This window comes from Triticum dicoccoides, chromosome 7A (genome assembly GCF_002162155.2).
Source record: "Triticum dicoccoides isolate Atlit2015 ecotype Zavitan chromosome 7A, WEW_v2.0, whole genome shotgun sequence".
NCBI classification, from domain to species: domain Eukaryota; kingdom Viridiplantae; phylum Streptophyta; class Magnoliopsida; order Poales; family Poaceae; genus Triticum; species Triticum dicoccoides.
Window position 1 is genome coordinate 602,847,356 of NC_041392.1, and position 20,064 is coordinate 602,867,419.

At 43.9% G+C, this 20,064-nt stretch overlaps 1 long non-coding RNA gene across 11 annotated transcripts; it reads right to left on the reverse strand.

Moving 5' to 3' along the window:
- Positions 1-3,603: 3,603 nt before the first annotated feature.
- Positions 3,604-18,738, reverse strand: LOC119329137. 11 transcript variants are annotated; one of them, XR_005159321.1, is made up of 8 exons: positions 18,181-18,738; positions 14,643-14,770; positions 8,204-8,331; positions 5,436-5,650; positions 5,244-5,330; positions 4,336-5,131; positions 4,099-4,251; positions 3,604-4,010 (listed from the first exon to the last, which is right to left on the reverse strand). It is a non-coding gene; the product is annotated as an uncharacterized LOC119329137 (long non-coding RNA). The 11 variants fall into 11 exon arrangements; XR_005159320.1 differs by having other exon boundaries at positions 4,336-4,895; positions 5,067-5,131; positions 5,244-5,650; XR_005159319.1 differs by having other exon boundaries at positions 4,336-4,710; positions 4,806-4,895; positions 5,067-5,650.
- Positions 18,739-20,064: the final 1,326 nt, after the last annotated feature.

The following is a 20,064-nucleotide window of genomic DNA, read 5'->3' on the forward strand; positions in this document are numbered from 1 at the left end:
CATATCGATCCTTCACCCCCTATATATAAATCACATGCTTGGCCATAGCTGCATCCAACATCCTTCGCTCCCTTCCTCCTCTCTACACCACGCCCGCCATGGGCTCCTCGAGATCCAAATCCATCTGGGAGAGCCTTTCGTCCAAGCAGAAAAAGGAGATCGCCGCCATTGCAGCTGGCTGGCTGCCGGCAAGCAGACGGAGGTCGGCGCTGCAGACGTCCCAATGAAGAACATGCCTGAGGCCGAACCGGTGCCACACTCCTCACCGGTCGATGTCGATGTCAGCAGGCGAGGCTCGTTCCCACTACATGAACATGGTGGTGGAAGAGCGGGAGGCCGCGTTCCAGTAGGCGCAAGCCGACCAGGCCTACAACCTTCTACTCCTCGATGAGCACTAGCTCACGAAGGAGCTACTCGCTGCTGGCATGACCGTCGCGCCAGACGTGGATGTGCCCAAGTAGGAGGCGCTACTCGAGTCCTATCGCTCCGCCCGTGACATCCGCTGCGACTGCTGGCGGTACCGCCAACATCAGGCGAAGTTAGAAGCCGCCTATAGGGAGTTCGACGAGGCGGAAGATAAGGTGTTCGGCAAGAGCAACAAGGAGGAGGACATCGCCAGCTCTGCCACGGCCATGCCCTGCCGCCATGACCACGAAGACGGCATGTCTGTGAGCGCCGCCGGCAACGAGGAAGAGTAGAGCATGGGAGGTCGCCGACGCTCAGGTCCCAAGAAGGCCCCCGCTCCTCCCCTTGCATTGAAGCCAAGCTTTGTGGACTCAAGATCGTCGACCTATTAGCTGCTTGGCGGCGACGTGGAGGCGGACAACTTGACTTTCCGGGACTCATGGCTGCGGAGGCAGAGCTTGAGACTGCCGAGGCGGAGCTGAAGACTGCGAAGGTGGAGCCGGAGCTTCATTTCGCAGTGCTCAAGCCCATACGAACGCCGACGATCATTTAGATTGGTTTAGAGACTGGTTTAGTTCAAATATGTCCAAAATGTAATGAATTTCATCCGGTTTATATGAAATTCAGCCGGTTTTCATGAATTTTGTCTGGTTTATTTATATCTTGTTTCAACTGTATGCGGTTAGCGTTGGATGGACGACTCCTTGTCCGCGGACGGATGCGGGAGCAAATTTGTCGGTCAGCGTTGAAGATACCCTTATGAACCTTAACCGAAAAAGGTTTTCGCCCCGTTTTATAAATAAAACAAACCACCAGAGCACAAATTCAACAAAGTTCACACCGCTCACGCACACAGAGGTAGCAACAAAGACGGAACAAAGTGCGAAGGTTTTGCTGAGTGCACAGCTCAACAAGCCCTAATAGAAAGAAAAAATACGGCGGCAACAAGCCTTATAAATAAACCTTTATAATAGATCGGAGCCTTTTTTTTCTCTCAAAAGAAATCTTAATTCCGATCAGTAGTTGAGTGACGATACCATAAACTTTTTCCGTCAACAAACACTGCAAACAAGATACATCAATCTGATCGTAAACCTTTTCACCTAACTTGGGAGCTTAGATATATGTGACACGAGTGATGCTTTCATACCTCACCGTCTATCTGTCAACCCATCTTTTGGAGCATATGTTAAGTATACATGGTTTCCTGTGACAGCACCGTCGGTCGTTGGACGGCAGGCATCCATCGTGCTTGCCCCCCACTGCCGTCTACATCATCGTCTTTCCGGGACACTAGCATCGGCTCTCCGTCGAGACAGACCACTCTATGCATCTGAGATCTTGGTGCGGGCATGATCGTCCAAGGACTAGACTCCACCTGTTCTTTACCTGCGAACTTCGCAGTGCTCGTATCCATACAGCCGATTACCTGTAGCAGAGATAGGCACCTCTGCCTATTTTATCTCCATATACGTATCAGTGAGTTGAATGCAACCAATTTTCTGTTGCGAGTGGTAGTGGAAAATAAAAGGGACGCGCGCGTCCTCACCTATGCAAGCTTGCTAATGAATATGATTGACTTAAATGAAACAGAGGTCAATGCACTTGCGCATGGTTTTGCACCTGATGCTGGTTTTGCGCCGATGCTGGTTTTGCCTGGATGTGCAACAGTTGTCTTGTTTGATTGTTAATTGCTGGGTGCTGGAGCCTGCGGTGGACTATTTAATTTCTCTGCATTGTTGCTTAGTGCAGCAGCAGCAGCACTTGGCAATGTGTAGCAGTGAGTGCACTCACTAGTTAGCCCACTTAGCATTAGCGTGATATTGAAAGACTATTGTCTCAATTTACTTGCTTTGATGTAATTCCTGGATTCCTGACTAGGGTTATCCTGGTCTATTTATTTATTGTGAGCGAGTTATTTTTTTGTACCCTTTTGTTGTTCATCCATTCCCTGTATCTGAGGTCTGAGCCATATGGTGGTGTGTGATTGAGTTCCTGTGTGCTGCTGTTAGCCGTTGATATGGCGGTGCCTGCTTATGTCTGTTCATATGTAGAATCTCTGACTGATGTATGTTTGGGAGAGAGAGAGATAGCAAGCACAAGGAAAATCTGACTGATGACAAACATATAATATATGCAGTGAACACGACACACGGCTATCTGATCACAAACCTTTTACGACTGTGCTGTGCGTGCATACCTCACCATCTTTCTATCCATCCCTATCTATTGCAATGTTTATTATCGTATATATAGATTTGGCTTGGTGTCTGTTCTCGGTGACACTGACACCGTCGGTCGGTGGTTGGATGGCAGACATGGCGTGCGCTTCCTCCATTGCCGTACGTCCACATCGATCGTCGCCGCTTCCTCCATTAACTCCGTCGTCGGTCTCTCGATCTGAGACTGAGCCTGTACCTTCGTGTCTGCTCGGGGCCTTCCCTATCCTCGCGAAAACTGAACTGTGCCTTTCGCCAGCAGTTTCAGCAAGAAACTGAACTGAACTGAACTTCCCAGTCTATTTGAACCGGGGAACGTGGCCTTGTTGCATTTACAGAACTTCTTTGTCAGAACTTAGCGTGCATGTCCATGATGATCCTTGGCTCCCCGCCTACCGGAGGCAGAAGGGTCACCGGAGACCAGGAGGGGCAGGACAGAAGCAGCATGGAGCAACCGGACTAGCACGCCGACGGCTGGTTTTCCTGTCTTTTTTCTCTTGGCACATTGATAGGGGGGACAGATCTGTATTTTTTTTTTCACTTTGCCGGACCAGGAGGGGCAGGACAGAAGCAGCATGGAGCAACCGGACTAGCACGCCGACGGCTGGTTTTCCTGTCTTTTTTCTCTTGGCACATTGATAGGGGGGACAGATCTGTATCTTTTTTTCACTTTGCCGGTTCATTCTGATTAGGTGCATGGTTGTAAATGTTCCATCAACTCACCTTGTAGCTAGCTAAACTCTTGTATAAGATCTTTTCTTATACTTGATGTCTTTTCTTCCAAAAAAAATCATTTTAATTCATTTTTCTGGCGCCAGAGGAACCCCCTGGCTTTTCTTCCACAGATGGCTCCGGCAGCCAAGCCTTCAATATTTCCCAAAGACGCATGGTATTACCGGCACTGGCTTGACCAGTTTTTTTTTTCAACAAGGCTTGACCAGTTCAGCTAACATCACGAAACCAAAAGGGACACAGAATATGAGTTGCAATGTCCATCCATCAACCAAGATAAAATGGGAGCTAGTTTCTCACAACTCACACACAAGTAGTAGTACATGCTAACAGGTCCATGTCAGGACAGAGGCCAGGGATTCAGTACGACATTGAACAACCAAATGTCTAGCTAGATTAAGTCCCGCGCATGTCCGGAGCAAAAGCTCTATGCTAAGATGCATTCCATATGCAGAAGACCGATGAGCTCAGCTTCCTATGGAAAGCAGGAACGGTCTAGTCTGTCCTCACGTCGACACGATATGCCCGAGAGATCTTGCATCGGCAAGCAGTATAGCCTTCAGCACGGGAAGTCTGTCCTCTTTTTCAGCAGTGGATCGTTACCTTCTTAAGGTGTCTGGCTTCAAACGACATTCCCTTAGCTGTGTAAATCGGCTGCTTTTTAAGAGTATAACATGTCAACAAGAATTCATGTCTTCGCTAAGTAAATAGACAAGGACAAATGCTGAGTGTCGTCAACCACCTTGAGCTTCAGACCAAGAATCTAAAGCATAGGAGAGTGCTCGAAGAAGCAAGCTAAAGGAGCAGATTTGTTGGAAAAACACCATTCTCCAAGGGAGAGACTTGTCAGATTGATGAACATTGGGCACCTTGGAGTCATTCTTTCGAATGCAACCTTCACATATGTAAAACAAAATAAGCACAGGTTTTAACGAAATAAATATTTCAGACATGTATAGAGATTAAGAAGCAGCCATACCTCTATTATTTCCAGAGTCTTCAATGACTGGTGAAATCTCAGGAAAATCAGGTGTGTTGTCTGCCAACTGCAGATTTTCCAAAGATGGGCATTCGGTGCTGAGCTGATCAAAGAAACTTGTAAATAACATTAATGAGCTTTATACTTCACAGATTTGAAGATGCAAAGTTGATAACTAGAGGGTCTAAGTAAAAAGCTTGTCATCTTGTACTTTCAGTGAATTCAATCGATTTAACTTTATCACGCCTGATGGCATGATCGATCCAATAGTTGGCCGCATAAATGGCAAAAGAGAGAAGGCAGAGAGTGTCCAATGTAGCATTAGCTATACCCTGCTGCTCAAACAAACTTTCTGCAAACTTGCTGAACTTTAATCTGTCCATATCAAAGTGATAAATATCCATATCAAGGTATGGCGCTGAAGTCCATAATGGACAGCATGTTCAGGATATCATGCTTGTGCGTACAACCTTATATGCTGGCATAAAGGACATGATATGATAGTATGCTCTCATCAAGGATGGTAATCCTGTCATCACAGCAAGGCTGCTCTTCATTTCCTATAGGAGCTTGATCAATTAGACACGCATCACAAGTTTGCTATTAGCTGCATGAATGATGAGGCATGCGACTCCAGGAAACAAATTTCTTTCTGAAAATGCATTTGAAGGACCCAATGACAGCAAAATGTGAATGATGTAAGCAAGAACTAAAATCATGAAGGGACATACATGTTGCTATTGATTACCACTAGATAGCACCCCCTGAAGATTACTCTGTGCCTGAATGATTTGACCTACAAGTTCGTTGCAGAAACATCACAGCTGAGAGTTCAAACATTTGATAAAAACAACGCAATCTATTGTACAGCTTATAATCATAATCAGCCTGAAAATAAAAACACACACCAGATCTTTTAGCTTGCAGTCTAAATAGATATGCTTTCAACAGCTCAAGGAAAAAGAACCTTAAAAGAAATAAACCTTCCTCCCATTCTGTGAAATGCAATATCAGTATTCACAAGGTATGCAGAAAGCATACTAAATACCATGCTTTAGAAGACATAATGGAATGAAAGTTGACTGAAGAATGAGCTGTACTTGCAGCGAGTACTTCAAAATATTTTCGCAAATATGCAGAAGGCTTGTGTATCATTTCATTGCTAGATAGGGTCGATAAAGAAAAATCCGTGCACATGAATGCACACATGATTGCTCATCCAAGCGGTAGCACGCACACACTAAACCCCAGGGAGAACTCCGCACACCCCTTTCATCCCCAGTCTGCTCCATGTCTGCGCATCGTCGTTGATAGTCTGCACTAGATACTTTCCACTCTTAATAAATATGAACTAGGAGAGAGAAGAAGACTAACAAGCTATAAATTAAAAATGACAAAGGAAGATTTGTTTTCACAAATCTAATTGTTTTTCTGATTATACCTGGCATTAGTTTGCATTAGGCCTGCCAGTATTTTTAGAAAATAAAACATCATAACAAAATAAATGTGGAAGAGCACAAACACGGGTATGAAAACATAAACCCTTCACAACACAAAAATCTTCTTCCAGTAGTATGATACCTCCCACCATATGATGTTTCTTTATTCAGAATATGGTAGTAAATAACCATAACACACAGAAATAGAAGTACCAGCTTTTTTTCGCTCAGAATATTTCTATATTTGACAAAGGCAAAAAGAACATTCTGTTTCCGCAAATAAGTCCTGAAAAGGCTACGCCTGCTATCAACATCATCGCAACATCCTGAAGAAGAATAAGCCACAGCTCCAATCAAAAGCAGTGATCAGTGAACATGTCCTCTGCTTGATCTTAAAGGACTTCACAAAAGGTGAATTATGTTCTCACCTTGAACAACACTAAAATTTTCCATCGATCCATCACATCCATATACATCTATGACACCCAGGAGCATGTAGAAACCAAAAATACAAATATGGCAATGCAAATTTGAAGCGTGAGCAGGATGATACACTAGCAAACAACTAGCAAATGGAACAGCCAGGGGGCGGGGAGAGACAGTTCTCATAGCGTTGACATGTGAGACTCACGAGTCTCTTTACTGATTTGGTACATCCAGTCATTGGCACCACCAGCACCTCCTCCAACAAAGACCATCTCCATGGTACCCAGGTTCAAACTATGGATTCCTTCAGGACTAGTGGTCCAAGAGAAGCTGCATGCGGATATTATGGGCTGCCTCAGGGGTTGGCATGTATGACATGTAGAGCAAGGTCGTATGACCACTCCAATGACACTTGTCAGCGAAAAGGGACAAAAGTTCATTATGAACCATTCACACTGCTTCACACTACTTTGTCACCTTTTCCCTTATAATGTGAAGGTTGCAAAGCTGGCTTCCTGAGCGTTATTTGGCGAGGTGGGTGGCAGTCCACTTCATTCTCCACTGGGCAGTAGACCCCACCCCACGTATTAGATATTGAGAAAAAAAAATGAAAACCTCCGTTTTTCCCACCCCCACTTAACTCTACTTGTGTTCCTTCCCGTTCTGATTACATTCCAGGGAAGGGAAGTATTTGTGTGTCGTTTGGTGTGACGTGGCATTTATGTCAAGCGTTTTTCCCACCACATTCCTTCTTAGAAGGTTTTGTGTGACATGGCATCCATATCAAGCTAGGAACAACGGAAAGAAACAGAAATAGAGGGGTGGGGGTGGAAAATAGAGGTTTCCATTTTTTGCTCAATATCTAAGATGTGGGGTTTGCTGCCCTGAACGATGTAGGAAAGTTGACGATTTGCCAATCACCTCGCCAAATAACACTCGTGAAGCCAACTTTGGAACCTCCCCATTATAAGGAAAAAGGGCACGAACAAGTGTGGAACAGTGTGAACTGTACGTAATGTTTGTACTCTTCCGCTGAGAAATAACTGTCATTAGCGTGGCCATACAACCTTGCTACACATGTTATACATGCCGACCCTGAGCCAGCCCATAATAGTCACATCCAGCTTCTCCTTTTGGTCCACCAGTCCGGAAGAAAGCCATAGTTCGAACCTGGTTGCCCTGGAGGTGGTCTTTGATGGAGAAGTTACTGACGATGCCAATGACCGGAGCTCCCAAATCAGGAAAGAGGTTCGCGAGTCTCACATCTCACCGTTGTGAGCACCGTCTCTCTTCTCCCCTTGGCCGTTGATTTGCTAGTTGTTTGGTGGTATATCATACTGCTCGCACTTCAAATTCTCATTGTTATGTCCGTAATTTTGGTTTCTGCATGCTACTGGGCTTGATAGATGTATGTGGGTGTGATGGATTGGTGGAAAAATTGGTATTGTCCAGATGAGAGCCTATTTCGCCTTTTGTGAAGTCCTTAAAATCAAGCAGAAGACATGTTCATTGACCACAATTTTTGATTGGCGCAGAACTCAAACAAGGTTCATGCAACGAGCTCAGGTATCTATACAGGCTCGGTCCCTCTATCATCAAGCAATACCTTCACTCATGCACAGCTAGACAGTGGTCAAGCTGCGGATCCAATGTCATCATTGATGTTCCACATGAAATAGGAAACAGTGGTATTACTGAGGTTAGGGCTGCCTGTGGCAGTCACCAATTAGTGCATAGTTAATTCCCTCCCACCCATGGTAATCCATATTATACTTGCCGTCCAGTCAGTTATATTCTTATGTAGTGAACTCTTGTGCCTTGCCCTAGTATTACATAAATACTCTACTGGATATCTGAGATTTCCCCGGATAAGGTGCAAAGCCCGATCATGTGATAAGTCACAGACTAGTAGCCAGAAGCACTCCTGTTTTAAGCTTTAACATACTTAACAGCATATCAAGATCCATAAGAAGTCAATGAAAGATTACAGAAATGGAATATACCTGGTTAACAGCTACTGCAAAAACAATACTCTCTGATCCGGCAGCAACATCCAGAAGATATTGCTAGCAACATCCAGTGCGATTTATCGGACTCATCTGGTGACAGTGCCAGCATCAGAGCCTCAGATCTGTGCAGATAATATTAAAAAGCAATGAGATATGTTATACATCTCGTGCACTTCCAAGTTCAAACAACAGCACTCCAAATAATGTGATAATATATGATGTGCGCCGAGTGAGCAGCCAGGAACATGTAGGGTGTGTGTGTGTGTAAGAAAAAAACCAATTCAAGTTGCATACATTTATAAGAAACGCTTAATGGAAATAAGACGATATATAGGTCAAACTAATAACTGAGTACAATCATATAAATCACTGTTTGGGTATCAAATCAACATGTATCGACGCAAAATGGTTTGCAGGTAGCCAACTTAATGTGTCAGGCTATATACTTTCCACTCTGAATAAATATGAACCTGGAGAGAGAAGAAGTCTAACAAGCTATAAATTAAAAATAACAGAGGAAGATTTGTTTTCAACTTGTAGCCTGTTAGTTTGTACTAGGCCTGCCAGTTAATGGTTTGACTATGGCGGAAGTATGAACTGTCAGAATGGGCTAGTATTTTTAGAAAATAAAACGGCGACATAAGGAAATAAATGTCGAAAGAGCACAGATGCAGGTATGAAAACATAAACCCTTCACAACACAAAAATCTTCTTCCGGTAGTAGGATACCTCCCACCATATACTGTTTCTTCATTGAGAATATGGTAGTAAATAACCATAACACACAAAGAATAGAAGTAGCAGCTTTTCTTTGCTCAGAAAATTTCTATATTTGACAAAGGCAAAATAGAAACTCCGCCTATGTTGTCTCAGCATAGCCGTTCCCAAGCCCGGGTAAAGGAGGAGGGTTGTGATAGACTTGTCAAGCCAACGTAAAAACTCAGCCACTCTTATGGAGATGAAACCCAAAAGATTTTCATTGGGGCGTAACCCTCTCATCGACGTGCCACATCAGAACCCGGGTGTGGTGTCAAATGGCCAAGGGCCGGGCCGTCACCCCCGCGGTGACGCGTTGTATCTTGATCTGGATACGGTGTCAAGTGAGCGAGGATCGGGTCGCCGCATCCTTAGTGGCGCGCTACATCGGCGCCCGGATGTATTTTCGTACACACATCTTTTGAATTCTTTAACAAAATTCGTTGATAGTCTGCACTAAATACTTTTGAGTTCGTTGATAGTCTGCACTAGATACTTTCCACTCTTAATATGAACTAGGAGAGAGAAGAAGTCTAACAAGCTATAAATTAAAAATGACAGAGGAAGATTTGTTTTCACAAATCTAATTGTTTTTGTGATTATACCTGGCTTTAGTTTGTATTAGGCCTGCCAGTATTTTTAGAAAATAAAACAGCGACAAAACGAAATAAATGTAGAAGAGCACAAACGCAGATATGAAAATATAAACCCTTCACAACACAAAAATCTTCTTCCAGTAGTATGATAGCATATGATGTTTCTTTATTCAGAATATGGTAGTAAATAACCATAACACACAGAAATAGAAGTACCAGCTTTTTTTCGCTCAGAATATTTCTATATTTGACAAAGGCAAAAAGAACATTCTGTTTCCGCAAATAAGTCCTGAAAAGGCTACGCCTGCTATCAACATCATCGCAAGATCGTGAATAATAATAAGCCACAGCTCCAATCAAAAGCAGTGATCAGTGAACATGTCCTCTGCTTGATCTTAAAGGACTTCACAAAAGGTGAATTATGTTCTCACCTTGAACAACACTAAAATTTTCCATCGATCCATCACATCCATATACATCTATGACACCCAGGAGCATGTAGAAACCAAAAATACAAATATGGCAATGCAAATTTGAAGCGTGAGCAGGATGATACACTAGCAAATGAAACGGCCAGGGGGGAGAAGATAGATAGTTCTCATAGCACTGACATGTGAGACTCATGAGTCTCTTTCCAGATTTAGGACATCCAATTGTTGGCACCGCCAGCACCTCCACCTCCATTGAAGACCACCTCCATGGCAACCAGGTTCAAACTATGGACTCCTCAGGGACTTGTGGTCCAAGAGAAGAAGTTGGATGTGAGTATTATGGGCTGGCTCAGGGGTCGGCATGTATGACATGTGGAGCAACGTCATATGACCACGCTAATGCCACTTATTTGTCAGCAAGAAAGTACTAAAGTTCATTACGAACAGTTCACACTGCTTCACACTACTTTGTCGCCTTTTTCCTTATAATGTGGAGGTTGTAAAGCTGCTTCCCGAGCATTATTTGGCGAGGTGGGTGGCAGGTCGTCAACTTTTCCACTTCATTCTCCACTGGGCAGTAGACCCCACATATTACATATTGAGAGAAAAATGGAAATCTCCCTTTTTCCCACCGCCACCGCACACTATTGTTTCTTCCCGTTCTGATTACATTCTAGGGAAGGGAAGTATTTGTGCTGTGGTTTGGTGTGAAGTGGCATTTATGTCAAGTGTTTAGCCACCACATTCCCTGTTAGGTGGTTTTGTGACATGGCATCCATATCAAGCTAGGAACGACGGGAAGAAACATTAGTGGGTGGACTGGAAAACAGAGGTTTCCATTTTTTTTTCTCAATATCTAATGTGTGGAGTCTACTACCAAGTGGAGAATGATGTGGAGAAGTTCACGATTTGCCAGCCACCTCGCCAAATAACGTCATGAAGCCAGCTTTGGAACCTCTCATTATAAGGAAAAAGGCGACAAACTAGTGTTAAGCAGTGTGAACTGTTCATAATGAACTTTTGGACTTTTTCCCTGATAAATAAGGGGCATTGGCATGGCCATGTGACCTTGCTCCATATGGCATACATGCCGACCCCGAGCCAGCCCATAATACTCACATCCAGCTTATCCTTTTATTGGACCAGTCTAGAAGGAAACCATAGTTTGAACCTGGGTGCCATGGAGGTGGTGTTTGATGGAGCAGGAGGTGCTGGCAGTGCCAACGACTGGAGGTACCAAATCAGAAAAGAGATTCGCGAGTCTCACATCTCAGCGTTCTGAGCACCGTCTCTGTCATCCCCCCTGGTCGTTTGATTTGCTAGTTGTTTGTTAGTATATCATCGTGCTCACACTTGAAATTCACATTGCTATGTCCATAATTTTGGTCTGTGCATGCTACTGGTGTGATAGATGTATGTGTATGTGATGGATCGGTGGAAAATTTGGTGTTGCCAGGTGAGAGCATATTTCACCTTTTATGAAGTCCTTAAAGATCAAGCAGAAGGCATGTTCATTGATCACAGTTTTTCACTACAGTTGCGGCTTATTCTTCAAGATCTCGCGATGATGTTGATAGCAGGCGTAGCCTTTTCAAGACTTATTTGTGAACACAGAATGTTCTACTTTGCCTATGCCAACTATAGAAATATTTTTGAGAAAAAAACAGGTAGTAGTATTGGTACCATACTTGTGTTATGGTTATTTACTACCATATTTTGAATGAACAAACATTATATGGTGGTACGCGTTGCAACCCACATGTGACCATTGGATGTCAAGATGACACCGGAGACCTACGAAGGGCATGGTAGCTAGGAGGATGCCTGAGGCAGTGACCCTATACTATGATGGTCGTATGTGTGCTGAGTGTTGTCAATGTCACATGGTTCCAGGAGTGCATGTTTGTTCACCACAAATATTAGGTCAGTTGAATCCCGCTCCTAATCACGACTTCGGTTTCTCTCGCCGTTAACATAGGCGGTAATTGCGTTGTGGTGCTTTGTGAAGCATCTTTTGTGCTCCTTTGGGAGTATGTGATGGTCTTCCCGCCCTCCTTGGGTGGGTCATGCCGGATCTGGTTTGCTAGGTGGAGGGGGAGAAGGATTCAATGGGTGGAGGGGGCAAGAAGGATTTTGCGCTCCTTTGGGAGTATGTGATGGTCTTCCTGCCCTCCTTGGGTGGGTCATGCCGGATCTGGTTTGCTAGGTGGAGAGGGAGAAGGATTTGACGGGTGAAGGGGGCAAGAAGGATTCGGTGCGGCAGAGTGTTTTTTTAACAACATTCATTTAGTGCGTCGTTGGTGCGTTTGTTTTGTGGTTTCCATCACATTGACGACCGGTGGAGGGTTTGTGGCCTTTGTATCCGGTTTCCCCTAATTAACCGGGCAACTCTTTTCTTCCATATGGAATGCAGGAACCCACTGCCCGTGTCGAGTTGTTACTTGAAAAATAGCTAGCTTGACATGAAACTGAGGGACTACTCCTTGAACGGCTGTACAATCAACAACATATGTGCATGGTTAAAATCATGGCAAATAATGGTTTGAATACATGTGAGGATCAAATAACTGATCATACCCTTGTTACTCTCAAGTGGATATATCCCTGAGAGATAATACAAGACTCATTGCAATCAAACCTTCTAAATCTTATATGATAGAACGAATGACGGGAACAACAAATGCAGGGAGAGGAAAGGCAGAGAGGTGACCAAGTGAGTGAGTAAAGAAGCTAAGCAAACTTCCCAAATTACACTCCCATACTCCCATGGTGATGCAAGGCTCTTTAGAAGTCGTGTTGCAAGGAGTAATTAACTGGCTAGAAAGGCTTCATCAAGATCGTCTATTCACATATCAAACAAGTTGCGAAGCGAAAGCATTGAACATTTGGAGCTACAACTTAGTGGGCGACACAAAGAAGTTGGAAACGACATATAGCAATACAACTTAAACTTTAATAAAATGAGAAATATAGTTACCTTCTTCAAAACAAATAGAAAAGAGAAAACTTTGTGTGTGCCATTCAAACTTCACTAAGAAATTAAAAGACGGTGACATTCCCTAACTCTTATTACCGTGTAGGACATGGAGGTTCCGGTGTGCGCCATTCATTTTCTTTTTCTCCCATGTGACCTCTAACTCGTATTACTGTGCCTGGCATGGAAATGTTGTGTATTATACACAATGGCCTACTAAAACCATATACAGTGTACTAGAATGTTGTGTATGCCGCATGTAAATTTTGTGTGTGCCGGCTGAGCAGGTGAGCAATGCAACAACAAATAGATGCACAAAGAGTACACTGTTCTACATAGACGAGGGAATATCAGGTGTATGTATGCGTGCACATGCGCGCCTCCGAGCCAAATGGGAACAGCAAATAACATGGCGACCTTGCTCCACTATAATCCTTTTCGGAAAAAAATTATGGTCGATTGCAACCTAATACTCCCTCCATTCCATCAATGTCAATCAATTGTGGTGTCACTCAGGACCTTCACGGACCAAGGCCGCTAGGCTGAGAATGCCTTATCGCCATCGGATCATGGTAGGCATGCCATAGGGTGTATCCGGGACAAAACCAAGTCTGCCTAGAGAACAAGAACGAGCAGTCTGACATGATGTGTTGCATCATTTCCGGTAGCATACATGCCAGCTAGTGCAGCAATCTAGTAGCAGTTTTGGCACGCAAGCAAGGTGAAGAATTTGATGGGCTAGGCGTCCATGACTTCTCAGTAAGCTTCCGATGCTGGGCCCAGAACGAGCCTTGGTACAGGGCTGAGTTGCTAGTCGTGTTATCGTGTATCAACAAACACTAAAGGAGGTAGTCTGGCTCGCCATGCAGCTGAAAGTCACGGAGGGCGAGCTTGACACTTTGAACTCTGTCTTTTTTTTTGGAAGACTTTGAACTCTGTCAATTGTACCGAGTGCTATCGAAGTTAGCTCTTCAGTCTTCAGTACCAGAAAAGTCGGCATGGTTAAAATCATTCTCGTGAAAGGAACAAGGAGTGATTGATGTCAAAATCCTTTCATAAGCTCCCCACAGGCAGCAGCAGTTGCCGGCGATTTATAGTTAACTTTTGTAAATGTGTTGGGTCCAGAACTCAAACAAGGTTCATGCAACGAGCTCAGGTTCATGCAACGAGCTCATGTTTACAGTTAACTTTTGTAAATGTGTTGGGTCCAGAACTCAAACAAGGTTCATGCAACGAGCTCAGGTATACAGGCTCGGTCCCTCTATCATCAAGCAATACCTTCACTCATGCATGGCTAGATAGTGGTCAAGCTGTAGATCCAATGTCATCGTTGATGTTCTACATGAAATAGGAAGCAGTGGTATTACTGAGGTGAGGGCTGCCTGTGGTAGTCACCAATTAGTGCATGGTTAATTCCCTCCCACCCATGGTAATCCACATTATACTTGCTGTCCAGTCATTTATATTCTTATGTAGTGAACTCTTGTGCCTTGCCCTATTATTACACAAATACTCTACTTGATATCCGAGATTTCCCCGGATAAAGTGCGAGGCCCAGATCATGTGATAAGTCACATACTAGTAGCCAGAAGCACTCCTGTTTTAAGCTTTAACATACTTAACAGCATATCAAGATCCATAAAAAGTAAATTAGAGATTGCAGAAATGGAATATACCTGGTTAACAGCTACTGCGAAAGCAATACTCTCTGATCTGGCAGCAACATCCAGAAGATATTGCTAGCAACATCCAGTGCGATTTCTCAGACTCATCTGGTGAAAGTGCTAGCATCAGAGCCTCAGATCTGTGCAGATAATATTAAAAAGTAATGAGATATGTGATACATCTCGTGCACTTCCAAGTTCAAACAATAGCAGTCCAAATAATGTGATAATATATGATGTGCGCCGAGTGAGCGGCCAGGAACATGTAGGTTGTGTGTGTGTAAGAAAAAAAACCAATGCAAGTTGCATACATTTACACCAAACACTTAATGGAAATAAGAAGATATATAGGTCAAACTAATAGCTGAGTACAATCATATAAATCACTGTTTGGATATCAAATCAACATGTTGTATTCACACAAAATGGTTTGCAGGTAGCCAACTTAATGTGTCAGGCTATATACTTTTCACTCTGAGAACCTGGAGAGAGAGAAGACCAACAAGCTATAAATTAAAAATAAAAGAGGAAGATTTATTTTTACGTTATAGCCTGTTAGTTTGTAGTAGGCCTGCCAGTTAATGGTTTGACTATGGCGGAAGACTGAACTGTCAGAATGGGCTAGTATTTGTAGTATGTATGCGTGCACCTGCATGCACACACACAAATCTCAAGCCTCCGGACCAAATGGGAACAGCAAATAGCATGGATGGAAGAGGTACGTAATTGTATACACGAACTACAAACGCAACCAAATATCGGTGGAAGCTTCGTGGCCTTTGCATCTGGTTTAACTGGGCAACTCTTTTGCCATATGGAGATGCAGGAAGCCCCTGGCCCTGTCGAGTTGGTACTTGAAAAATAGCTAGCTTGACATGAAACTGAGGGACTACTTGATCAGCTCTACAATCAACACCATATGCACCTGGTTAAAATCATAGCTTGACATTAAACTGAGGGACTACTTGCCGCAGAGTTCCATCGCCCACTATCTGCACAACCTCCCCCCTTCTCCTCGCTATCTGCTCTTCCCCCTTCCCCGTCTCCTTCGGCTACCTGCGCAAGTACGCCACCGAGGCCGTTGATGCCCCAACGTCTCTCCTATCTCCTCTCTTTCCTTCTACAGCAGGCCCACCGCCCACCACCACCACATTCCCCTCGTCATTCCCGTCCCCCCCAACGGCGACTTCTAGAAGTATGCCGCCGCCTGCGATCTGCTCAACTCTGAGGCCATGACGCCACCTACTGCTATTTCCCCTTCCCGGCCGACGCGCTCCACCCCCTATTCTGGTGTGATAGTTGATGTGGAGGTGCTACTGCCTTTCCTTGCCAAAACTTATACTGCCCAGCCCTTGGCGCCTCCCGAATTCACTATTTTCTGCCACCAAGTCCGTGCCTTTTTGGAACCGTCCAGAAACCAGGTGGGTATGCAGATGGGACTCATACTGCCCGAACTAAGCCCAAGAAGCCATACACTGGTCACACTCTCACACATTGAGATCAAACAGAGTGTGAGGAGGTAGGATTCGCTGCCCTTCTCGTTTTGATCTGCTCATCAAGGACCAAGGTATGGTGGTCTGACGAAGATTAAAATCTCATATATCTGACTATCTCTCAACAACTCTTGTTTCATTTCTGTCGGGCAATCCTTACTTGTGCAAATGCAGAGATTAAAGCATTGGTGGTAACATAGAGAACTGTCTTCTATGCCCAAGTCACCACTTCTTGTGAAATAAAACTTTAAGTATTAAAAGGAATCCCAAGCGTTGAATAAAACTTTTAGATTTATAAGTGCAGCATGCTTCATACTTCATCATTCTGGACATTTTTGCTGTGAATGTATTTTGTTTTCCCACCACCGGCTGCAAGTTATGAATCGTATATGGGTCCTGCTTGTTATGATAGGCTCTTGTGAAATGCTGTGAAATTTTTATTCTGTTTGGGTTTGTACTTTTTGGCTACCACACCTATGCATATCACTTGTTTTATCCGTATTGCTTACCAGATGATGATAAGATTTATCATGTGGAATTTCAGATCTGAGTCGCAACTCATTTAGTGGTATGCTCACGTCGTTAAGTGCTTGGAGCAAGGAGAAAGCTCGAAAGGTAAATCATTAGTCGAAACCGTGTGCCTATAAAATCTATATGTGTCTTTGAATTGTTTTTTTAGTAGTTGCCTTTGTTACTCTTTCTGTTCAGATAAAAACAGATGATGCCTACAACAGGTCGTTTTGTCATCAGCACCTCTCCTTTGCTTGGTAGCTCCAGTCCAATTTTTCAGGCTGCACCCTGGATATTTATTTCCATGCTGTCTGTTATCGACATTTTTTTTTGCAGAAACCTGGTTGATGTAAGAAGTTACAAGTATGTGAACTCATCCCTTCTATATACATATGTTTCAAAATCATTTTTTACTTGACATTTGGTTTTTTTGCTCTGTACAATGTTCTGCAACTGTTGTCCATTGTTTTTTTCCTTTGCCTAATTATACTACAGACCTCTACATGCTCCTTGTTTTGCCGGTCTAAATATACAGGAGACTATATATATGATGTATTGATTGTCCGATGTACTTTTAGGTGAGAAGATTAAGTACTGGTTGTCTGATGTTCTTTTAGGTGAGAACATAGATGAGCTTAACTATTCAGTCAAACACTTGTACTTCAATCTTGTTTCTTTGTTCTGGAAGCATTTATAAGTGTGTGCTCAGGCTATATAATATGTTTGTCATTTGGATATATTAATTGCTGCCATTTACCTTCACATTTAAGTCTGGTTTGCCTAATATACTAGCACAAAGTGAGCTGAATCCTTGGATAAAAGGTAACATAATAGCTTGTTTTGCTTTCTAGAGCTGTTCCAAGGAAAGCAACAGTTCCGTTGAAGTAGTTACTCTAAGGCTGTACATGATAATATGTACTGAAAATCGATGGCCGTGCCAGTGATTTGGGAGATTTGGCGTGAGCGCAATCGCCGCATTTTTCACAAATTAGAGTTGTTAGCTTGCCATTGACGAAGCCAATGTTGGAAGAATACCGGTGCACGACACATCATTCAGTAATAGTAATCTAGCTTGGTGGTCCTCGGGGATTCTGTGTGTTTCTCCTCTGCCTTTCCGGTGTTTTGTACATTGTTCACTCATGTCAATAAAATCAAAGTTGTCTGGTGCAATTGCCAAATGTTTATGGATAGATTTTCTATTTGTCACATTTTCTGTGTCCCCTCAATATGAGAGAGCAATGAGAAAACTGTGACAAGTCTTCTGCAAGTTGAAAATGTGGAAGAAAATGTTTGGCTTGGACAAGGGGGTTTATTAGTTGGAAACCATGTGTTTGATTTTGCTCAATGTGTACCTATCAATGATATAACATCACTTTGATCAAGATCTTGGTACATCTTTTATTGTTCACTAGGCTGCTGACCCTTGAATAAACAATGTTCCACGAGATCTCTTGTAATTCCGTGGCGCAGCACGGGCATCTTACTAGTTACTTGCTAATACGTATCTCACTAGAGAACTTAAATCAAAACTGTGGATGTGGTCTCACCTAGTAGTGCCAGGAGAGCGACTCCGCAGTGTGGCCCTCGTGCTGGCCGGCGGCGAAGCGGCCGCCTCTGCCGAAACTTGTATGATTGGCCTTCCTGTGCATCCATCTCCCTGTCCAAGTGTCCAGGTCGCCAGCACGGTTGCTGAGGGACATGGACTGACGGACGGCGCCATCGCTAGCGCATCTGGATCTCCTCACCGGCCCACTCCTCCCGTTTCTACCCCGCCCGACAGAGGCACGGCGGCCGGGCGTCGAGGGTGCGGGGAGGGGAGGGGGGAGAGCTGTTCGTTGGATTGGTGGGCACGGTCGTCGTCGCCGACTTCAGAGACGCGGCGCCGCAGGAGACCGCGGGAGTAGGACGCAAACGCCAGCGCGAGAGAGGGGAGAAACTAAACTGGGCGGTACAAGCGGCGTGGTGACGACGGCTGGAGGAGTGGCGGCGGCCGGCGGCGGGGGTTGGTTGGTGAAGGGGAGGGAGGAAACACAAAATCAAACCCTCGATACAGGGACCCTTCGAAGAATTGGGAATTTGTACGCTACAATAACCCTAGAACTGGATACCGATTCACTCCACAGAAGAGAGCTTATAGTGACGTATAAACAGTACTTCCTCCGTCTCATAATATAAGCGTTCTTATATTTTGGGACAGAGGGAATACTAATCAGCGATCTAAAAAAATACGCCTAGTAATCAGTGATCTAAAAAACAGTAATCAGTGGACTGGTGAACCACTATTACGACAAGTTAATCCTCGTGCTTAGGCAACTCAGCACACAAGCCGCAGATCCACGTCCAAGCTTTCCGACCGTGCGATCTTTATAACCCGGCTCAAGCGGTATGCTTAAGATAACTGAATAAATCGACAGTACCCTTCACAAAATTGAATAATTTGTCAGCTGCAACTGAGCCTTTAGTACATGACAGTCGGAACAGAATCTTTGGGCGCGAACGAGATCTCTAACGTAAAGCCAATTACTGATGAAGGGCGTAGTACGACCAGCGCCGTTCATCTAGCATCCGATGATGCGCACTGTAAACTACAGCCAGCAATTGAATCAAGCGAGCCCAATTAGTCCACAAACACCGATGTAACTCAGTCCAGCGTGATGGTAGAGGAAAAAGGCGCGAGAACAGAAAAAAGGACGTGCAAGCAGGCAGAACGGCGTGAGATCACGATGGAAAAAGGCCGCCTTCCCTTCGCTGAAGATAACTATCGCCATCGGGAAGAGCTGCCCTCATCTTTGATTTTGTGCGTATGTCTCAGTATTTTGTCTTCCTCTCTGTTGTCTTCCTCATGAAGGGGTCATACAATTAGATCAATCTTTCAAGCTTTCCCTTTTTGTCATGAAAGAAATTGATGGTTGAAATTTGATGTACAACCGATGCCATACCATCAGAAAAGGCAGCCTTGGTGAGGGAATCGATCTTGGAGGTGACGAGTTGCCTGCTCTTCAATGTTATTCGTACGTCTCTATATTTTGTCCTTCTATTGCAGTCTTCTTAATGAAGGACCACTAAAATTAATTGATTTTCCATCATCAGATTGCTTTGAACTCGATCAAATTGTCCCTTTTGTCATGAAAGAAACTGCCGATTGAAATATTTTTTATATAACTGAGATGGAAGAACAGCCTGACAGAGAAAATGCTAGCACAGGGCGCCTTGATTCCAATATGTAAGTATTACAAAATCATTTTCTTACTTGTATGCCATCAGATAGATTTTAGTTGTCCCAAGTATTACTACTTTTAGTATTCTTGGTTTTAATGTTTTCGGTATTATTGTTACTTCTTGTGTGCCATCTTTTTTTTCAGTATTATTGGTACTAATATCTTCTCTACATTGTTCATGTCCACTGCTCATGTTATTTTTCCTATTGTAGA